The sequence below is a fragment of the Bos javanicus genome, chromosome 2, assembly GCF_032452875.1.
Source record: "Bos javanicus breed banteng chromosome 2, ARS-OSU_banteng_1.0, whole genome shotgun sequence".
Taxonomy (NCBI): Eukaryota; Metazoa; Chordata; class Mammalia; order Artiodactyla; family Bovidae; genus Bos; species Bos javanicus.
The window spans coordinates 11,437,707-11,460,504 of NC_083869.1; positions in this window are offsets into that span (position 1 = coordinate 11,437,707).

A 22,798-nucleotide genomic window follows, 5' to 3' on the forward strand; every position below is an offset into this window, starting at 1 on the left:
TCACATTATACATGACTACTGGAAAAACTTTGACTAGATGGACCTTTGTTGGCAAAGTAATGTCTCTGTTTTTTAATATGCTGTCTAGGTTGGTCACAGCTTTTCTTCCAAGGAGCAAGAGTCTTTTAATTTCATGGCTGCAGTTACCATTTACAGTGATTTTGGAGGAGAGAAAAATAAAGTCAGCCACTGTTTTCACTGTTTCCCCATCTATTTGCCATGAATTGATGGGACTGGATAACATGATGTTAGTTTTTTGAATGTTGAGTTTTAAGCCAGCATTTTCACTCTCCTCTTTCATTTTCAGTTCCTCTTAGCTTTCTGCCATAAGGGTGGTGTTGTCTGCATATCTGAAGTTATTGATATTTCTCCCTGCAATCTGGATTCCAGCTTGTGTTTCATCCAGCCCAGTGTTTCTCATCATGTACTCTGCATATAAATTAAATAAGCAGGGTAACAATATACAGCCTTGACATACTCCTTCCCAATTTGGAACCATTCTGTTGTTTCATGTATGATTCTAACTGTCCTTTATTGTGCCCATCTTTTCATGAAATGTTCCCTTTGTATCTCTAATTTTCTTGAAGAGATCTCTAGTCTCTCCATTCATTTGTTTTCCTCTATTTCTTTGCACTGGTCACTGAGAAATGCTTTCTTATCTCTCCTTTCCATTCTTTGAAACTCTGCATTCATATGGGTATATCATTCCCTTTGCACTTTGCCTTCACTTCTCTTCATTTCTCAGCTATTTGTAAGGCCTCCTCAGAAAATCTTTTTGCCTTTTTGCATTCCTTTTTCTTGGGCATGGTTATGATCACCGCCTCCTGTACAATGTTATGAACCTCCATAAATAGTTCTTCGGGCACTCTGTCTATCAAATCTAATCCTTGAATCTGTTTGTCATTTCCATTGTATAATAGTAAAGGATTTGACTTCGGTCATTCCTGCATGGCCTAGTGGTTTTCCCCACTTTCTTCACTTTAAGTCTGAATTTTTCAATAAAGAGTTCATGACATGAGCCACAGTCAGCTCCCAGTCTTGTTTTGGCTGTATAGAGGTTCTCCATCTTTGGCTGCAAAGAATATAATCAATCTAATTTTGGTATTGACCATCTAGTGATATCCATGTGTAGAGTCGTCTCTTTTGCTGTTGGAAGAGGGTGTTTTCCCTGACCAGTGTGTTCTCTTGGCAAAAATCTGTTAGCCTTCTCCCTGCTTCATCCTGTATTCCAAGGCCAAATTTCCTTGTTACTTCAGGTATCTCTTGACTTCCTACTTTTGCATTTCAGTCCCCTATGATGAAAAGAACATCTTTTTGGGGTGTTAGTTCTAGAAGCTCTTCTGCTGCTGCTGCTGCTGCTAAGTCACTTCAGTCGTGTCTGACTCTGTGCGACCCCATAGAGGGCAGCCCACAAGGCTCCTCCATCCTTGGGATTCTTCAGGCAAGAACACTGAAGTGGGTTGCTATTTCCTTCTCCAATGCATGAAACTGAAAAGTGAAAGTGAAGTCACTCAATCGTGTCCGACGCTTAGCGACGTCATGGACTGCAGCCTACCAGGCTCCTCTGTCCATGGGAGTTTCCAGGCAAGAGTACTGGAGTGGGTTGCCATTGCCTTCTCCCAGAAGGTCTTCTAGGTCATCATAGTACCATTCAATTTCAGCTTCTTCAGCATTAGTAGTTTGGGCATAGACTTGGATTATTGTGCTATTGAATGGTTTGCTTGGAGATGAACAGAGATCATTCTGTTATTTTTTGATATTGCAGATAAGTGGTGCATTTCACTCTTTTTTTTTTTTTTTTTACTGTGAGGGCTACTCCATTTCTTGTAAGGGATTTTTGCCCACAGTAGTAGATATAATGGTCATCTGAATTAAATTCACCCATTCCAGTCCATTTTAGTTCACTGATTCCTAAAATGTTGGTGTTCCCTCTTGCCATCTCCTGTTTGACCACTTCCAATTTACCTTGATTCATGGAGCTAACATTCCAGGTTCTTATGCAATATTGTTCTTTACAGCATTGGATTTTACTTCCATCACCAATCATATCCACAAATGGGCATTGTTTTCACTTTGGCTCAGCCTATTCATTCTTCAGAGTTATTTCTCCACTCTTCTCCAGTAGTATATTAGGCACCTGGGGAGTTCATCTTTCAGTGTCCTATCTTTTTGCATTTTCATACTCTTCATGGAGTTCTCAAGGCAAGAATACTGAAGTGGTTTGCTTCCCTTTTCCAGTGTACCACATTTTGTCATGATTAATATGTTTAAGCAATTTTAAAGAGATGGAGAATGCAATTAAAATTTTGTTGATAGAGTACTCCACTTCTGGTTAGTGATGTTTTAATAAGGACTAGATTTATGATCCTGCTTGAGAAAAAGCAAAAAGTGTGTGTGTGTGTGGTGATTTTCAAGACATTGGACATAAAGCTGTATATGGCAGTGTATTTGGTTTCTAGGACTTCTGTAACAAACCATCAAACTGGATGGTTTAAACAAGAGAATTTTATTGCCTCATGTTTGGAAGATGAGAGATTCAAAATGAAGGTTTCATAGGGATAATTTTCCTTTGGAGAACTGTGAGGGAAAGACCTGTTCCATGCTTGTCTCCTAGCTTCTTATAGCCTTAAATGTTCCTTGACTACTAGATGTCATCTCTCGGTGTCATCATGTCTTCCCTCTGTACATATCTGTGTCCCAAATCCCCTCTTTACATGAACACTATTCATATTAAATTAGGGCTTACCCCAATAATGTCATCTTACCTTGATCCCTTGCCTATTACTAAATAAGGTCACATTCTCGGATTCTGGGGGTTAGGACTTAAACATCTTTTTGTAAGAGACAATTCACCCCATAACAAACAACTAAGGAGAGTAATTCTGAAAGACAAGAAACAAATGCCACATGAGTGCTACAGTTGCTTTAGCGTACAACTCCAAGGCCGTTTCTAGAGCAGTACAAGAGAGGGTAACTCAAATGGAACCTAGCGAGCTCCTGGACTGAGGTGATAAAACAGATGCACCAAGATGGTCAAGTTTATAAGACAAAGGATCAGAGTAGAGAGACCAGTATCAGAGCAATACTGGTCATTTGGAGGAGACACACTGAATTTTCAGCTGGTATTTGTAAGCAAGGGGATGAGAGGAAATTACCAGAAGCTGGGAAAGAGCCACATACAAGAACTTGATATATAGTACCCAGTGCTCACCAAGGGCCAGAGAGAGTTTCTGTCCCCACAGAGCAGAATGGAGAACTTAGAACTCCTGGAGCATTGGGTAGAGTATAGATAGAGATAGGGCTCTTATCTGAGTAGTAGTAAAATATTAGCCTTTAGCCTTAGACTGACCACACTTAGGTTCCACTTAAAAATAAAAGCACTATGTGACATTTCCAAGTAGCTTAATTGTGGACAAGACCAAAGAGGAGAATACTTACAGGAATAAAAAATATCTGAAGCCAGACAAAGTAAAATTCATAATTTATGGTATATAATAATAATACTCTGCACAAAGCTTTGATCAACTCATAGATTTCTGTTACTGAGTCAATAATTTCTTTAGTTTTCTTTTTAAAAATGCCAAGAAAAATAGACACATCCATAAACCTTAAAAGGGATTTTAACATACAGTAATTGATAAAATAAAAAGTCCTAAAAGACATAAAATTGAATTAAACATGTTGGTTTAGATGCTTAATAATCAATAAGTAAAAGAAAAGCAACAAGAATCCTCTGTACAAAAATGTACAAAATAATTCCATTTGAATTAAAAACTGAATATTGGCAAGCAAAAGTAAAATGTTTGAATACATAATATATGAAAATATTTGTATGAACTAAAGAGAGAAAAGACATACATTAAACAATAAATAGAGATAACATATCACAAGGAAAAATATCAATAAATTTTAATCCAGTAAAATTTAAAAGTTCTGTTCATTAGAGTTTTGTGTAAAATATTGTAAAATATTGAAAATATTGTGTAAATTTTAATCCAGTAAAATTTAAAAGTTCTGTTCATTAGAGTTTTGTGTAAAATACAGATGGGAAGGACTTACTGGCAATATGTACAAAATATATAATTAGCATACTTAATTAAGTATTAAGTACTTAGTATACACTTAATTAAGGTTTAAGTACTTAACTAAGTATTAAGTACTTAATTAGCATAAGTATATATTAAACAAAGACCAGTTTTTTAAATGAAGACCTATTTAGAGGAAAAAAAGCTAAAGACCTAAGAAAATACTTAAAAGGGGAAACCCTAATGACAAATAAAAACTAAAATTTACCAGCCACACTGGTAATCAGATAAATGCAAAAATAATGATATAAACAAAATAAACTAAGTATATACATTTTTACCCATTCAAAGTTAGTAAATAAGCAAATTTTTTTTTAATTGGTAACTTCAAAAATTGACAATAGTGTAGAAAAGTTACACACTAGCCTTACACACTGCTAGCATGAATCTAAATTAGTACAAACCATTTTTAGAATGAAATTCACTTTATACAGTAAATTTTACAATGTGTATACTTAAAACTCAGCAATTCACAGCTGGGTTTGCACTTGAGAGAAAAACTTACACATATCCAGGCGAAGATATAAAACCAATTTATAGCAGAACTCTTTGTGACAGAAAAACTGAAACCTACTCAAACCCCATCAATATCAGAATATATGAATCAAATTCTCAGTTTATTCATCCCAAGAAATATCAGCAGTGGAAATCTATAAACTACAACTTGAATAATATAAATACATTGTAGACACATAATGTTAAGTGCAAAGAGCAAACTGTAAAAATATACATGTAGTATGGTTCTAAATTTTTTTACAGTGAACCAAAATATGTAATAGATTATATCTATATATAAAGTATATGATAGGACTGTGACAAAATAAGAGAAAACATTAAATATTGAGAACTCAAGATATTGCTCACCTCTTAGGTAAGAGGGGGAAATGAGTTCAAAAAAGGGCTCACAAGAGCTGACAGATTTGAAGGGGATACTTTAAAAAAATAAATTCAAAGATATACAGATACTTTTTAAACTATTGTAATCTACACATACATATTACATAAACATTCTATTGCATCTAGTAGTATTTAATATAAAGAATTTTAAATGTTGTAGAACCCTATAGCTAAAGAATTTCTCATAATAAAATATTTACAGACTTTTAATTCTTTTTCTGTTCATCTATATTCCACAGGAGGAGAATTTAATGCATATTTGCATAGCAACTCATCACATTTCTATTAGTAAATATAGACAAACTGAAACACTAACTTCAAAATATAGCAGAATATAATTATACTTCCATTCACATGTTAATCATGGATTCTGACACCCCACTGAAGAGCTCTCTGTGGTCCCACTCCATCTGCTAATCTTCATATGAGGGCATCTATACAAGCCCCAGGATCCCCATCTCACCTTTGAAGATGATTGAACATCTAGAAGGCAGGTAACCCAAGCTACATTTGGGTGTTTGGTCACTGAATGCACCCTGTGAAAATGTAGCTGGAATATCAGTTCTCATTCTCAGGAAAATGAATTCAGAAATACTAGGTTAATCAGCCATTAGCAGGAGTTGAAACTGAAAACATGCATGAGCTAGACATACCTTGGTGTGATGATTTTAATCTGAAGTTATGAAAAAATAGGGGCTTACCAGGTGGTGCTGGGGGTAAAGAACCTGCCTGCCAATGCAGGAGACATAAGAGACATAAGGTTCAATCCCTGGGTGGGGAAGATACCCTGGAGGAGGAAATGGCAACCCACCCCAGTACTCTTGCAAGGAGAATCCCATGGACAGAGAAGCCTACAGTCCATAGGGTGGCAAAGAGTCAGACACTATTGAAGTAACTTAGCGACACACACATGAAAAAGTAGAAACTAAGGTAGAACTGGACATGGAACTTCAGACTGGTCCCAAATAGGAAAAGGAGTACATCAAGGCTGTGTGTTGTCACTTTGCTTATTTAACTTATATGCAGAATACATCATGAGAAACGCAGGGCTGGAGGAGGCACAAGGAGGAGACACAAGCTGGAATCAAGACTGCTGGGAGAAATCTCAATAACCTCAGATATGCAGATGACACACCTTTATGGAAGAAAGGGAAGAAGAACTAAAGGGCCTCTTGACGAAAGTGAAAGAGGAGAGTGAAAAAGTTGGCTTAAAGCTCAACATTCAGAAAACAAAGATCATGCCATCTGGTCCCATCACTTCATGGCAAATAGATGGGGAAACAGTGGAAACAGTGTCAGACTTTATTTTTCTGGGCTCCAAAATCACTGCAGATGGTAACTGCAGCCATGAAATTAAAAGACACTTACTCCTTGGAAGGAAAGTTATGAGCAACCTAGACAGCATACTAAAAAGCAGAGACATCCCTTTGTCAACAAAGGTCTGTCTAGTCAAGGCTATGGTTTTTCCAGTGGTCATGTATGGATGTGAGAGTTGGACTATAAAGAAAGCTGAGCACCGAAGAATTGATGATTTTGAACTGCAATGTTGGAGATGACTCTTGAGAGTCCCTTGGACTGCAAGGAGATCCAACCAGTCCATCCTAAAAGAGATCAGTCCTGGGTGTTCATTGGAAGGACTGATGTTGAAGCTGAAACTCCAATACTTTGATGCGAAGAGCTGATGCAAAGAGTTGACTCATTTGAAAAGACCCTGAATCTGGGAAAGACCGAGGGCAGGAGGAGAATGGGATGACAGAGGAAGAGATGGTTGGATGGCATCACCGACTCAATGGACATGGGTTTGGGTGGACTCCAGAAGTTGGTGATGGACAGGGAGGCCTGGCTTGCTGTGGTTCATGGGGTTCCAAAAAGTCAGACATGACTGAGCGACTGAACTGAAGTGAACTGAAGAGTAAAATAATCAATACCTATGAGGAATGAAAAGAAAAAGAAGAGAGAATAAATCACCTGTGAGGAAGGTCAAAGGAAATAGATATCTATAGAGTAAATCATTCACATCAATGATGGAAAATGAAAGCTTAAGCCATAGACTTTTTCTACTGAAACGTGTAAAAGGCCTTACACTCATGTCACTACTTCTCTACCTAAGTTCTAAGGTTTTTTGACCTTTCTTGACCTTTTATATATAGATGATTTTACAGTATAGATTTTCTTGTGTCAAATTTAATTATATTAGCCGTTCTGACAGCATATGGTAAGACTGCTTAGAATAGTGTAACATTTCTACCCAAACTATAATCTTAAATGGGAGGCAAAAGTTATCAATCATGAATAAGTATACATGTGTGTGCATGTATGTATGCATAAACACACACATATTTTGTACATGTATACATAAAATTAGCTTTAATCTGAAATATGTGTATTATTCTGACTATTCTATTATTGGGGCTATTGCCAAAATTTTTTTAAATCTACATCCTGGTATATGCAGATGATATTCCCTATCTGTTCCTGGACTTTAGTAAGTGATGCAGCATAATGCAAAAGGTAGTTCATTTTCTACTGTTCATCAAAAAGCTCTTGCCTAAAATGAAAGATATGACCCCCCTACATACCCTTCCCTCAACACAAAATCCACCTGTGCCAAGTCCTGCATTAGAATATGAATTATGTGACAGCAGCTGTAGTTATGTTCAAGTGGATGCATATTCTGGCAAGCACTTTACATCAACCTGGATCTGCTTGACATAAGAGTAGGCATATTTATATTCTCTTTCTTGAATACTGATAATGTAATATTTATAGTGTGAAAGGCATGCCTTTATTCTGACGCACATTACATTTATTAATTACATTTGCATGCAGAGAAGAGTGACAAGATGGATGAACATGATTGATCTCTATCTGAACACATTGGTCTATTTACTTTTCTTATTGCTTTACATGGTAAAGCCTTATCTAAGTTTACTTCTAAAATTCAAAAGTCTATCTAAGGCATTTTGGGTTATTGGAAAAGACTCATTTTCACACCATCTTACAATAAAAATTTCCCAGATTTACACAGTATAATACTAATACAAAATGTATATATTTTCTCTATTCTTACCTCTGTGTGTGTGTGTGTGATCAGTCGAACCTGAATATCTGTAGCTCCTGGACTCCTGCCAGGCTCCTCTGCCCATGTAATTTTCTAGGCAAGAATACTGGATTAGGGTGCCATTTCCTACTCCAGGGAATCTTCCCAACCAACCCAGGCATGGAACCTGCGTCTCTTGCATCTCCTGCACTACTGCAACCTGGTAAGTCCCTTTCTTACCACCACTTTTGCTGTAATCTTTAACCCAAAAACAGAGGAATAGAATAAGACCAAATATTTAAAATCGGACTTTGAGAAAATATGTTCTTGCTTACACAATGTAAGAACCTGCACAATGTAAGAAGTTAGAGAACTCTTAAATGTTCTGAGATTCTAATTTTATAAAGAATGTTCTTAATATATGGCTACTTTCAAACATTACTTCAGTAACAAGTTTTTATTTACACCTAATGTATGTAATCTATGGCAACCCACTCCAGTACTCTTGCCTGGCAAATCCCATGGATGGGGGAGCCTGGTGGGCTGCAGTCCATGGGGTCGCTAGGAGTCAAACATGACTGAGCAACTTCACTTTCACTTTCATGCATTGGAGAAGGAAATGGCAACCCACTCCAGTGTTCTTGCCTGGAGAATCCCAAGGATGGGGGAGCCCGGTGGGCTGCCGTCTCTGGGGTAGCACAGAGTCAAACATGACTGAAGTGACTTAGCAGCAGCAATGTGTGTAATCTACAATGACGTGAATGAATTACACATACACTGCTGAAACCCAGAGATGCATAGGAAAGTCATTTTGTAGCTCAACATTTCCAAGACTGTGTGTCACAGTCACTAGTACTTGGAATGTTATTGTGGTCTGAAAATTAAAGTGTTAGTCGCTCAGTCATGTCTGACCCGATAAACTGTAGCCTGTCAGGCTCCTCTCTCCATGGAATTGTCCAGGCAAGAATACTGAAGTGGGTGCCATTTCCTTCTCCAGGGGATCTTCCTGACCCAGGAATCGAATCTTGGTCTCCTGCATTGCAGGCAGATTCTTTACCATCTAACCTGAAGGAGTCTTTGGGCCTAGAAAAGAAAACAACAGTGTCAAAGGCCCTTGCTGAATCATCTAACTTCGGGAAAAACTAAACTGAACTTTAGGTCCCACGCTGATGCTCCAGGCCAGTTGCATCTACCTGGGACTTATCACCCTGTGCCCAACTACAAATGCCATCTCAACTAAAGAATACCCAAAATGTCCCACCTGACTAACGTTTCTCTTAGCATTTCCACAAACCTCCCTTTAAATATGAAGCCCCCCTGATCCCTCTCGCTCTCTCAGCCTGGTCGTTAGGCTGACTGTCGCCCCTCCTTGCCTGAATAAGGGTAACCTACCTCCGTTGAGGTCATCTCTCCATCTTTTCTGCCTCATTGAAACTATACCTTACATGAACCATCAGGGAAGCCCTATTTGTGTCTATGTAAAGCCAAAAACAACGGTTAAAGGTGATGGGGAATGCTGAATTATGAACATATTAACGAGATTCCTTTATTTTAGAATTATTCATAACAATTAGCATGGATGGTGCATAGCTGAGAGAATGCCCCATGTAAGGTTATCAAATTTATTTGACCAGTATTTTTTTTCTTTTAAACCCAATTAAACAGCCTACTTAAAATTAGTCTTAACTCAGTACTCTTGCCTGGAAAACCCCATGGGCGGAGGAGCCTGGTAGGCTGCAGTCCATGGGGTCGCTAAGAGTTGGACATGACTGAGCGACTTCCCTTTCACTTTTCACTTTCATGCATTGGAGAAGGCAATGGCAACCCACTCCAGTACTCTTGCCTGGAGAATCCCAGGGACGGGGAGCTTGGTGGGCTGCCGTCTATGGGGTCGCACAGAGTCGGACACAACTGAAGCGACTTAGCAGCAGCAGCAGCAAGTATAACTTTCTACCAATTTTACCCTTTAACAACTTCATTCTTTTAGGATGGCTATTTTTATAGTTCAGTTTAATTGGAAACTTTTTAGAAATGAGTACTTTCTGGTTGATATTAAACTTCAAGTTGTAATAGAAGAATTTACAAGTAAATAGTACACCATGCAGTACATTAACATAAGACTCTCAGTAAAACTGTAAATCACACAGAGTTTATTGCCTTAGCTAGCAGTTCCTATTTTCTTAATGTAGATTTTGGATTCAAAGATACCTGAGAAACAATCTTTAGTCAAGGGTCTTTTTAGATGGTTATTGTTTGCTTGTCTTTCATGAATGTTAAACAATTCTTTCTTGGACTTTTGTTAAATCATAAAATTTTTCCATAGTAAAAGATAACCAGTTATTTGCTTTATATTCTTATTTTAAGTATATTTCATCTTATTACATGATTTTAAGCATAAATGCAGTAGAAATAAGCAGGTTGTTAATGAAATAGGTTGTAATTTTTGGCAAACATACATCTGAGCAGTAGGTGTATATGTGTGTAGGTGTACATCTAGTAAACTAGATGTTCATAGTTCAATAGACTAGCTAGTCATCTTTAGTGTAAAACGGGCATAGCAGAGACCATTTACAATTAAAAAAAAAAAGAAGAAGAACATTGAATAATCTGGCAAGTCCATTCATTACAAGTTTAGAGAGTCTTCTATAACATTAGTTTACATTTTGCTTTGTGCAGCAGATAAAAATAATGTTACATCTTGGTTAAGTAACAAGGAATCTGAAGATCAACAAAAAGTGGGTAGAAACGCTTCCTTCTAAGGTATACTGCATAAAGCAATTGAGTACTCATCTGTTAAGAAACTGCTTAACAGAATGATAATGATGTTTGACATTAGGTAGACAGTGTTTGTTAAGTCACTGAAGAAGTGAATGATTGAACTAATACTGATAATTTATGAATTTTACTGACACAAAGGATCGATGAATCATATGCGTTTATATAATATTCAATGCTCACCTTAATCTGGAGGAGGAAATGGCAACCCATTCCAATATTCTTACCTGGGAAATCCCAAGGCCAGAGGAGCCTGGTGGGCTACAGTCCATGGGATTGCAGAGTCAGAAATGACTGAGCATACACACACATGCTCACCTTAATAATCACTGATCTAACTATCCTATTGGAAGGCATATAGGAGTGGGTTCAAGTGTATTTATCATCTAGTGGCACATTAGGGTGGAGCTATCTCTTGGTATCAAATATAAGAGGAAGCCCATTCCATCCAGTTCACTTCAAAGAACCATAGAACCAAAGAACATGCTGAAACAGCTGAGAAATGATACTAAAACTTTATATAGCCTATAAAAGCAAAATCAGAGCCATGGCCATGACTAAAATTCGTAGTTTAACAAGAAAAAGCAATTTCTTATCAGGAAAACTTCAAGGTTCTGTATCAAAGGTAAAGAACGGTTAATTGCAAACTAACGGCAAGGTGAGAACAGTAATTAGTTTCAGAAAGTTTGAAGTAATATCTTTAAGCGTTGTTGTCCTTGGAAATTCTCTTGAAATATAGCAGGGATCTACAACTGTGCATATTCCTGGGTCTGTCCAATGGCATAGCTCATTGATCCTGTCCCCCAGCACATTAGCTTAAAGTAATTTATGACTTCAAATATGACATTTTTCTGTTCTTTTTGAAATTCCATCTCATATTTCTGTTCATTAAGAATGATTTCTCAAGCCATGGGGAATTTTTTTTTAAACTGTGTTTGCATATCTTTTAATTCAGAGCTACATTGTAAGATTTTTTCCCCTCTCTATTTTCACCTGGTTTAAAATTCTTTATACTTCACTTCTCCATCTCTTTTAACATTCTGTAACAATAGAGCAAACTGAGTACCACACTTAGGTGAAGGCAGAATCAGAAGGTGAAGTGGTTGCCTAGCAACATCACCTGTGAGTAATTAAGCATCTCTGAGAATTTCTGAATTTTTCTTTAAACTCTTGGCCTTGTTACAGATAGCTATTTGGACTAGTTGGACTCTGCCTATTGCATTAAAGACTGTAATGCCCAAGATGGAGAATCAGGTAAGAAGATTTTATCACAAGTTGTTTTTTGACAAGTTCACATCTCACTCCTTTCCTTGCAGTCTGCCTAAGGCACATAGCAAGATAAGTACAGATGACTGATTGTCACAGATAAAGATTTACTTCCCCTCTAAGTAGTTTACATTACAACACTGTATTTTGATTCCTAGCCACTCATTGTCTTACTCTGGCTTAAGTCAGTGCTAGAAATATGTGGAAGCATCCAATTCAGGTGCTCTGACAGTAGGGCAAGTCATCTACATGTGAATAAGGTGGGTTTGAATAGCTAAAGAATGTTGCAAGCTGTTAGTATTCTTCCAAATCTGAAGACTTAAAAATCATTTCAAGCTACGAGTAGAGTGTTGTATGGAATTCTATCACATTTCATAACCCCTCAATCATTATGCTCTTAGGCAACTTTTTAGAACACTCCTTTCCCCAAAGAAGAACATTTTCATCAAAGAGCATCCTCTGAAATACATTATGAGAACAAAGACTTTGGAATGCTCTCAATTTACTCAAGATGCCTAACATATCTTTATAGAAATATATATGGCTGTGGGACTTCATATATAAATAAAATGTCTAAACCATGGGATTTAAATAAAGTCAACATGATTATAATACCAAACTGTTTCAATTAAAATGCCAATAATTTTGTAGTTAAAGCAACAATGAAATAAAGGTTAAAATGATCCCACAGCCTAATGAAATAAAGAGCAAAAAATGAGTTAATGATACTGAAATGTTGAGTATGCTTTAGGGGTTCTGAAGAGCTCTAGGACCATAGTACTTTATGTCTCAGCACAGAAATAATTTTATGAGAGACAAAGTGGTATATAAGAAGTGAATTAGATGGCTTCACAGGTGAATTCTACCAAAAATTTAGAGAAAAGTTAACACTTATCCTATTAAAACTCTTCCAGAAAATTGCAGAGGAAGGTAAACTTCCAAACTCATTCTATGAGGCCGCCATCACTCTAATACCAAAACCAGACAAAGATGCCACTAAAAAAGAAAACTATAGGCCAATATCACTAATGAACACAGACTCAAAAATCCTCAACAAAATTCTAGCAAACAGAATCCAACAACATATTAAAAAGATCATATATCATAATCAAGTGGGCTTTATTCCAGGATGCAAGGATTTTTCAATATATGCAAACCATTTAATGTGATATACCACATTAAATAATTGAAAGATAAAAACCATATGACTATTTCAATAGATGCAGAGAAAGCCTTTGACAAAATTCAATACCCATTTATGATCAAAACTCTCCAGAAAGCAGGCATAGAAGGAATATACCTCAACATAATAAAAGCCATATATGATAAACCTGCTTATTTAACTTATATGCAGAGTACATCATGAGAAATGCTGGACTGGAAGAAACACAAACTGGAATCAGGATTGCCGGGAGAAATATCAATAACCTCAGATATGCAGATGACACCACCCTTATGGCAGAAAGTGAAGAGGAACTCAAAAGCCTCTTGATGAAAGTGAAAGTGGAGAGTGAAAAAGTTGGTTTAAAGCTCAACATTCAGAAAACAAAGATCATGAAATCTGGTACCATCACTTCAATGCAAATAGATGGGGAAACAGTGTCAGATTCTATTTTTTGGGGCTCCAAAATCACTGCAGATGGTGATTGCAGCCATGAAATTAAAAGACGCTTACTCATTGGAAGGAAAGTTATGACCAACCTAGATAGCATATTCAAAAGCAGAGACATTACTTTGCCCACAAAGGTCCGTCAAGGCTATGGTTTTTCCTGTGGTCATGTATGGATGTGAGAGTTGGACTGTGAAGAAGGCTGAGCACCAAAGAATTGATGCTTTTGAACTGTGGTGTTGGAGAAGACTCTTGAGAGTCCCTTGGACTGCAAGGAGATCCAACCAGTCCATCCTAAAGGAGATCAGCCCTGGGATTTCTTTGGAAGGAATGATGCTAAAGCTGAAACTCCAGTCCTTTGGCCACCTCATGAGAAGAGTTGACTCATTGGAAAAGACTCTGATGCTGGGAGAGATTGAGGGCAGGAGGAGAAGGGGCCGACAGAGGATGACATGGCTGGATGGCATCACTGACTCAATGGACGTGAGTCTGAGTGAACTCCAGGAGTTGGTGATGGACAGGGAGGCCTGGCGTGCTGTGATTCATGGGGTTGCAAAGAGTCGGACATGACTGAGCAACTGAACTGAACTGAACTGATGATAAACCCACAGCAAATATTATTCTCAATGATCAAAAATTGAAAGCATTTCCTCTAAATTCAGGAACAAAACAATGGTGCGCACCCTCACCACTACTTTTCAACATAGTTTTGGAAGTTTTAGACATAGCAATTGGAGAAGAAAAAGAAATAAAAGGAATCCAGATTGGAAAAGAAGTAAAACTCTCAGTTTGCAGATGACATGATCCTCTACATAGAAAACCCTAAAGACAGCACCAGAAAATTACTAGAGTTAATCAATGAATATAGTAAAGTTGCAGGATATAAAATTAATACACAGATATCCCTTGCATTCTTATACATTGACAATGAGAAAACAAAAATAGAAATTAAGGAAACAATCCCATTCACCATTGCAATGAAAAGAATAAAATACTTAGGAATAAATTTGCCTAAAGAAAGAAAAGGCCTATATAAAGAAAACTATAAAACACTGCTGAAAGAAATCAAAGATGACACAAATTGATGGAGAAATATACCATGTTCATGGATTGGAAGAATCAATATATAGTGAAACTGAGTATAATGCCTAAAGCAATCTATAGATTCAATGCACTGCCTATCAAGCTACCAATAGTATTTTTTATACAGATCTAGAACAAATAATTTCACAATTTGTATGGAAACACAAAAAACCTTAAATAGCGAAAGCAATCTTGAGAAAGAAGAATGGAACTGGAGGAATCAACCTGCCTGACTTCAGACTATACTACAAAGCTACAGTCATCAAGACAGTATGGTACTGGCACAAAGACAGAAATATAAAACAATGGAACAAAATAGAAAGCCCAGATATAAATCCATGCACCTATGGACAGCTTATCTTTGACAAAGGAGACAAAAATATACAATGGAGAAAAGACAATCTCTGTAACAACTGATGCTGGGAAAACTGGTCAACTACTTGTAAAAAAATGAAACTAGAATACTTTCTAACACTATACAAAAAAAAAAAAAAAACTCAAAATGGATTAAAGATCTAAACGTAAGACCAGAAACTATAAAACTCCTAGAGGAGAACATAGGCAGAATATTTTCTGACATAAATCACAGCAAGATCCTCTATGACCCACCTCCCAGACTAATGGAAATAAAAACAAAAATAAACAAATGGTACCTAATTAAACTTAAAAGCTTCTGCACAACAAAGGAAACTATGAGTAAGGTGAAAAGACAGACTTCAGAATGGGAGAAAATAATAGCAAATTAAGAAACTGACAAATAATTAGTCTCAAAAATATACAAACAGCTCACACAGCTCAATATTAAGAAAATAATGGGCCAAAGAACTAAACAGACATTTCTCCAAAGAAGACATACAGATGGCTAACAAACATATGAAAAGGTGCTCACCATCACTCATTATCAGAGAAATGCAAATCAAAACCACAATGAGGTACCATCTCACACCAGTCAGAATGGCTGCCATCAAAAAGTCTACAAACCATAAATACTGGAGAAGGTGTGGAGAAAAGGGAACTCTCTTACACTGTTGGTAGAAATGCAAACTAGTACAGCCACTGTGGAGAACAGTGTGGAGATTTCTTGAAAAACTGCAAATAGAAATGGCATATGGCCCAGCAATCCTGCTGCTGGACACAAACACTGAGAAAACCAGATTTGAAAGAGACACTTGTACCCCAGTGTCCATCACAGCACTGTTTATAATAGCTAGGACATGGGATCAGCCTAGATGTCCATTGGTAGACAAAAGTATAAGCAAGTTGTGCATATACACAATGGAATATTACTCAGCCATTGAAAAGAATGCATTTAAGTCAGTTCTAATAATGTGGATGAAACTGGAGCCTATTGTACAGAGTGAAGTAAGTCAGAAAGAAAAAACATCAGTATAGTATATTAGTGCATATATGTGGAATTTAGAAAGATGGTAACAATGACCTTATATGCAAGACAGCAAAAGAGACAGAGATATAAAGAACAGACTTTTGGACTCTGTGGGAGAAGATGAGGGTGGGATGATTTGAGAGAATAGCATTGAAACATGTATATTAACATATGTGAAATAGATGACCTGTCCAAGATTGATGCATGAAACAGGGCACTCAAACCCTGTGCACTAGGACAACCCAGAGGGATGGGACAGGGAGGGAAGTGGGAATGAGGTTCAGGACAGTGGGACACATGTACACCCATGGTTGATTCATGTCAATGTACGGCAAAAACCACCACAATACTGTAAAGTAATTAGCCTCCAATCAAAATAAATAAAATGTTTAAAAAAGAAGTGATTTATTAGAACAGGATGCTTGTGAGGTTTACAAGTGGGCAGGTGAGCGGGTGCTGCACCCTGAGAACTTACTAGAGTTTTATAATCAAAGGAAAAGTGGGGAGGGGAGGAAGAAATTTTGTGTATTTCGAGTAGATCTAATGCTTCCCTCATCAGCTCCTTCTCCAGGTTGAGCAGGGGAGTTTTCTTTTTGCTACATGTTCAAGCTAGGTTCACAAATTATTGTGTTTTATGTGTGTAGAGAGCATGTCCTTGGAATAATTAACTTACTGAGCTCAGTGGGCAGGATGTGGGTCTCATGTCAGCATTGTTTTACTGCTGGGGGCACGTTTCATGCTTCTGTTACATGGTTTTGTGGTTAAGCAAAACTTCTTTCTTGAGTAATCATTAATTTACAGGCGTCTCCCATATTTTTTCTACTTAAGTTCCCGAGTGGAATTAACTATTTAATCACCTGCTTTGTCCCTTTATTCTGTCCCTATCAATATGACTGCAAATCTAATAAAAAGAAGCCTATAAGACAGGAGTTTAATGTACTTTTTTTTTTAATTGGAAAAAGATATCGTACTGCCAATGATAAAAACATTAATCTACTGGGAATAATTTCCCAGTATTTATTCTTAGAAAATATAAATGGGATTATTAAAAAATCATGTAAAGCAACTTTCCAATTTTAATATATGTAAGTACATTCATTTATAAAAAGAGAAGCACAGTGACCTCTTAGAAGGAACAAGATGTATAACGTGATGCATATATTTTAGAAAGTACTAACTGTCGGTATTTGGTTAAGTCTTAGAAAGTTTTTCTGTCAAGGGAGGACAGACAGGATTTGAAAACCGTAAAATATCATTTTTAGAAGAAGCAGCCTGTCCCTAGGTTGTTGTCAATGTCAGCAGTAAGTATGTTACTAAGGACACCAATGAAGCTTAATAGTAACAGGATTATTTACAAGAGATTCTTGGTGATTTCTGTGACGTGCGTCTCTTGGCAGGTACGCTGAGAACACACACATTTTAAATCTTGAACAGAGCTAAGAAGCTAATGCATCAACATGGAATCAAGCACCAACAATAGTGACAAGTACTACTCCTAAAATCATTGTTTCATTTTCTACTAATTTTGGTGTAAATGCAACCCCATGCATTCTCTTTAAAATAAAAGAATTCTGGTTTTAGAGGATAACAGAGAAATTTGACAAATAGGCACAGAATTCTGCATTCTTGGTTTCCACCTATACCCTATTAATTTTGTGATTTGGGGGGTTATTTTAAAGGTCTTAATCTAAATTTTAGGTGATTCATAAAAATTTTATCTGTGTGTGTATATATATATATACATGGAATCAAGATTGCCAGGAGAAATATCAATAACCTGAGATATGCAGATGACACCACCCTTATGGCAGAAAGTGAAGAGGAACTAAAAAGTGTCTTCATGAAAGTGAAAGAGGAGAGTGAAAAAGTTGGCTTAAAGCTCAAAATTCAGAAAACAAAGATCATGGCATCTGGTCCCATCACTCCATGGGAAACAGATGGGGACACAGTGGCAACAGTGTCAGACTTTATTTTGGGGGCTCCGAAATCACTGCAGGTGGTGACTGTAGCCATGAAACTAAAAGACGCTTGCTCCTTGGAAGGAAAGTTATGACCAACCTAGATAGCATATTTAAAAGCAGGGACATTACTTTGCCAACAAAAGTCCATCTAGTCAAGGCTATGGTTTTTCCTGTGGTCATGTATGGATGTGAGAGTTGGAATGTGAAGAAAGCTGAGTGCCGCAGAATTGATGCTTTTGAACTGTGGTGTTGGAGAAGACTCTTGAGAGTCCCTTGGACTGCAAGGAGATCCAACCAGTCCATTCTGAAGGAGATCAGCCCTGGGATTTCTTTGGAAGGAATGATGCTAAAGCTGAAACTCCAGTACTTTGGCCACCTCATGACTCATTGGAAAAGACTCTGATGCTGGGAGGGATTGGGGGCAGGAGGAGAAGGGGACGACAGAGGATGAGATGGCTGCATGGCATCACTGACTTGATGGACATGAGTCTGAGTGAACTCCGGGAGTTGGTGATGGACAGGGAGGCCTGGTGTGCTGCCATTCATGGGGTCACAAAGAGTTGGACACGACTGAGCAACTGAACTGAACTGAACTAAACTGATATATATATATATATACATATATATATGACTGCTTACTCCATATTAAGTAATCAGGAAATAAATATTATTATTACCAGCAATATGTTAATATTATTTGAACAATTTTTTTTGATCACTTGTTCCATGATGAGTACCATATTAGGCTCTGGGTTGTAAAGGGAAGTGAAATAAATGTATCCTCAAAACACACATATTTAGTGTACAGTTATTGCAGATATAAAAATAAATGTAAAATTACAAATTCTGCTAATTGAATATAGAGGACAACACCATGTGTTTTGAGAAGAAAAGCAAAGGTATACATAATTTAGATTGCAAAAAAAAAAAAAGAAGAAGGAAAGAAGCAGAGGAACTATCTTCAGTAAGTAGCCTCCTAAGTAGTGCTCAAAAGATGAATAGAATATAACACAAAAGAGACATTCAACAGAGCAAATGATGTAAAAGAATGCTTGCGATTAGGAAAGAGATGAGGGCAAGGAAGACACATATAGAAAGAGAAGATTGGCAGAAGGTGGTGTGGAACAGCTTGAAAGGACAGAAGAGGGCTACAAGAGGGAGGGGAAGCAATATTATGTACATTTGCAGACCTTTCTCAGGAGGGACATAACTACAAGTCAGATTGACTGTTTGAAGGAATTTTTAGCTGGATTTGATAGATCAAATTAGGGGAATAAGATTAGAACCATGGAAGTTAGAATGCTTTACTCAAATTTCCACAAAGAGTTCTAGCAAGTTTTCCATGGAAGACATCATTACACTAAAGCTTGAGTAATGTAAGTGTACAATTGTAGTAGTTCAACTAAAAGATGATGGGACTTATACAGAGTAATGTCAGTAGAGATGTGAGAGAGAGGATATGTGTAACAAATGTTTAGAAAGGTGAACCAAAAGGGTATGGTAATTGACTAGAAATTACTCATGTTGCTAAACTAATTTCCAGCTAGGGAGAAGAGTTTCACTATTTCAGTCTGTTTCAGTTATGCTAGTTGGCCCTGCCATTGTGGTCATGCTTTGCCCTGTATGTCTTTCACCAGATATACCAATGCTATGCTATGCTATGCTAAGTCACTTCAGTCGTGTCCGACTCTGTACGACCCCATAGATGGCAGCCCACCAGGCTCCCCCATCCCTGGGATTCTCCAGGCAAGAACACTGGAGTGGGCTGCCATTTCCTTCTCCAATGCATGAAAGTGAAAAGTGAAAGTGAAGTCGCTCAGTCATGTCCGACTCTTAGCGACCCCATGGATTGCAGCCTAACAGTCTCCTCCATCCATGGGATTTTCCAAGCAAGAGTACTGGAGTGGGGTGCCATTGCCTTCTCCGAGATATACCAATGACTACCCTCTATTGCTTCATTCAGTTCTAAGGTCAAATGAGCATTTTCTCTATCTCCCTCTATAAGAATATAAACTACATGAGGGCAAAAATATTTGATGTTTACTTGTTTTTAGTTGTTGCTGCTTTTTTTTTTTTTTTTTTAAAGGATTATTTTAAGTTCCTAGAACAGTGCTTGGGTCTCACAGGCATTCAATGAATTATTGATTTGCTGTTGTTGATAGATATGCAAGTGAAAGAAAAGGTTTTGGAAAGATAGTGTGATGAATTTTGAGTTATCAATCAAGATAACATCTAGGATTCAAGAGAGTCATGTAGAATACAGCTGTGATTTATGTAGAGGTAGACAATAGTAGTCAGGTGATAATTAGCTCCATTGGCATGAATATGCAATCTAGGGTATTGTATAGATTATACATTTAAAATTACTGAAGAGACAGCATATTTGCATTTCATTGGCTGCCTTTTTAATAAGTGGCTGGGTTAATTGTGTCTTAAAAGTAGAATCTACTCTCTAGACTCTTTCATGCTACTAATAGCTTACAGTGAACAATGTCAGATTCATGATCTCCAAAGAAGAAAATTGAGCTTCAGGACCAGAGACCAAACTTAACCACTCAGGGCTCTTGTATGGCAGAAGTTTTATTCCAGTGAAAAGCAACAGAGAAAGCTTCTGACATAGACATCAGAAGGGGGCAGAGAGTGCCCCCTCACTAGTCTTAGCAAGGGAGCTATATACTTTTTCAATTGGTTATTACAGTAAATCAAAAGAATGTCTCAAGGTTGTAAAGGTCTTACTAGACCCACTTCCACAATTTACACTTTAAGATGACAAGTTTAGAACTAACAATAGAAAGATGTTATCAGATCCACTCCCATAATATACATTTTAAGATAACAAGATTAGTCAAAAGGTTCTCAAGAAGGAGAAACATGACCTCAAGCAGGATACATTGTTGTTATATAATCCCTAGTACAGAGTTAAAGGTGAGTTTTTTGTTGTACAATCATCAGCTCTGGGCTTAAAGGAAAAAAAAAAAAAAAAAAACCTTTTATGTGACTAAGACTAAGTAAGGTATGTAGGAAAAAACAAAAAACATTGGTCCTTTTCTCCTTGAAAACTCTAGATCCCTATCTCCTTCTCCAGAGCCCCAGACCCCTCTCTCCTCCTCAGGGACCCCAGACTTCTTATCAGTCTGCCTAGGAATTGACTCTCTCACGACTTCCTATGTACATGTAATACACTTGGTTGTTCTACCATCTACTACAGATGCTACCAAGATTTGCCACTCCGAGGAAGCTTCAAATACTTTATTATTCTCTCTAGCATCTCTGTGTGGGAGTTATTGCTTACTTGACGTCAGCCTGATTTACAGAGTTGGCAGTCTAAATTTCAAATTAAAAACTGCTGGAGGTCCTGGTTTTATATTTTGAACTGAGCTATGAGTTGCATCAAAATCTATTAGAATGTTTCCCAGGCATTAATGAAATAGCACTTCTTCCCATTTGTCTTCCATCCCCTGTGTTTTTATTTCATTTCTGAATATTAGTAGTGAGGATGCCTGCAGTGTGTGCAGGCTTAGTCGCTCAGTCATGTCTGACTCTGCAACCCACGGAATGTAGCCCATCAGGCTCCTCTGTCCATGAGATTCTCCAGGCAAGAATATGGAGTGGGTAGACATTCCCTCCTCTAGGGGATCTTTCCAACACAGGGATTGAACCCAGGTCTCCCATATTGCAGGCTAATTCTTTACCATCTGAGCCACCAGAGGTGGATAGTTATAAAATATTAGTATCAAGTCCATTTTTAAACCCAACTTTTATGATAACAAATTATCTCAAAAGGAACGTTTTTCCTTTTTATATTCAAAAAATTCATTAATAATGCAATAATAAAAAGAATAAAATAAAATCACTTCTATAGTGAAAAACAGAGAAAATTGGTGGAATGAATTTAAGGGCCTAGATCTGATAGATAGAGTGCCTGATGAGCTACGGAATGAGGTTCGTGACATTGTACAGGAGACAGGGATCAAGACCATTCCCATGGAAAAGAAATGCAAAAAAGCAAAATGGCTGTCTGGGGAGGCCTCACAAATAGCTGTGAAAAGAAGAGAAGCGAAAAGCAAAGGAGAAAAGGAAAGATATAAACATCTGAATGCAGAGTTCCAAAGAATAGCAAGAAGAGATAAGAAAGCCTTCTTCAGTGATCAATGCAAAGAAATAGAGGAAAACAACAGAATGGGAAAGACTAGGGATCTCTTCAAGAAAGTCAGAGATACCAAAGGAACATTTCATACAGAGATGAGCTCGATAAAGGACAGAAATGGTATGGACCTAACAGAAGCAGAAGATATTAAGAAGAGGTGGTAAGAATAAACAGGAGAACTGTACAAAAAAAGAGCTTAACGACCCAGATAATCATGATGGTGTGATCACTCACTGTGGGGAGCGAGCTCCGCCCCTGGCAAAGGTCATGAGGAAGGAGGCTCGGCATATGCAAAGGTGGGATCGAGCTTCAGGAGTCACCCTGGAAATTCTCGAGCATCTACCCCCAAAACCAGAGTCTGCCTACTTTCTGCTTTGTGCTTTCACCTACACCTCTGACTTTACGGGGGGCTGTCCCCCACTACCTCTCTCTGAAAAAAGAGTTAGCTTACAGTTCCAGTTAATAATTCCTGGGTGTGACAGGGTTTAACCTACAAACTCCTTTGGAAATCCTCTAGCCTGCCTGAATAGGTTTTTCCGGCCAAATGTGAT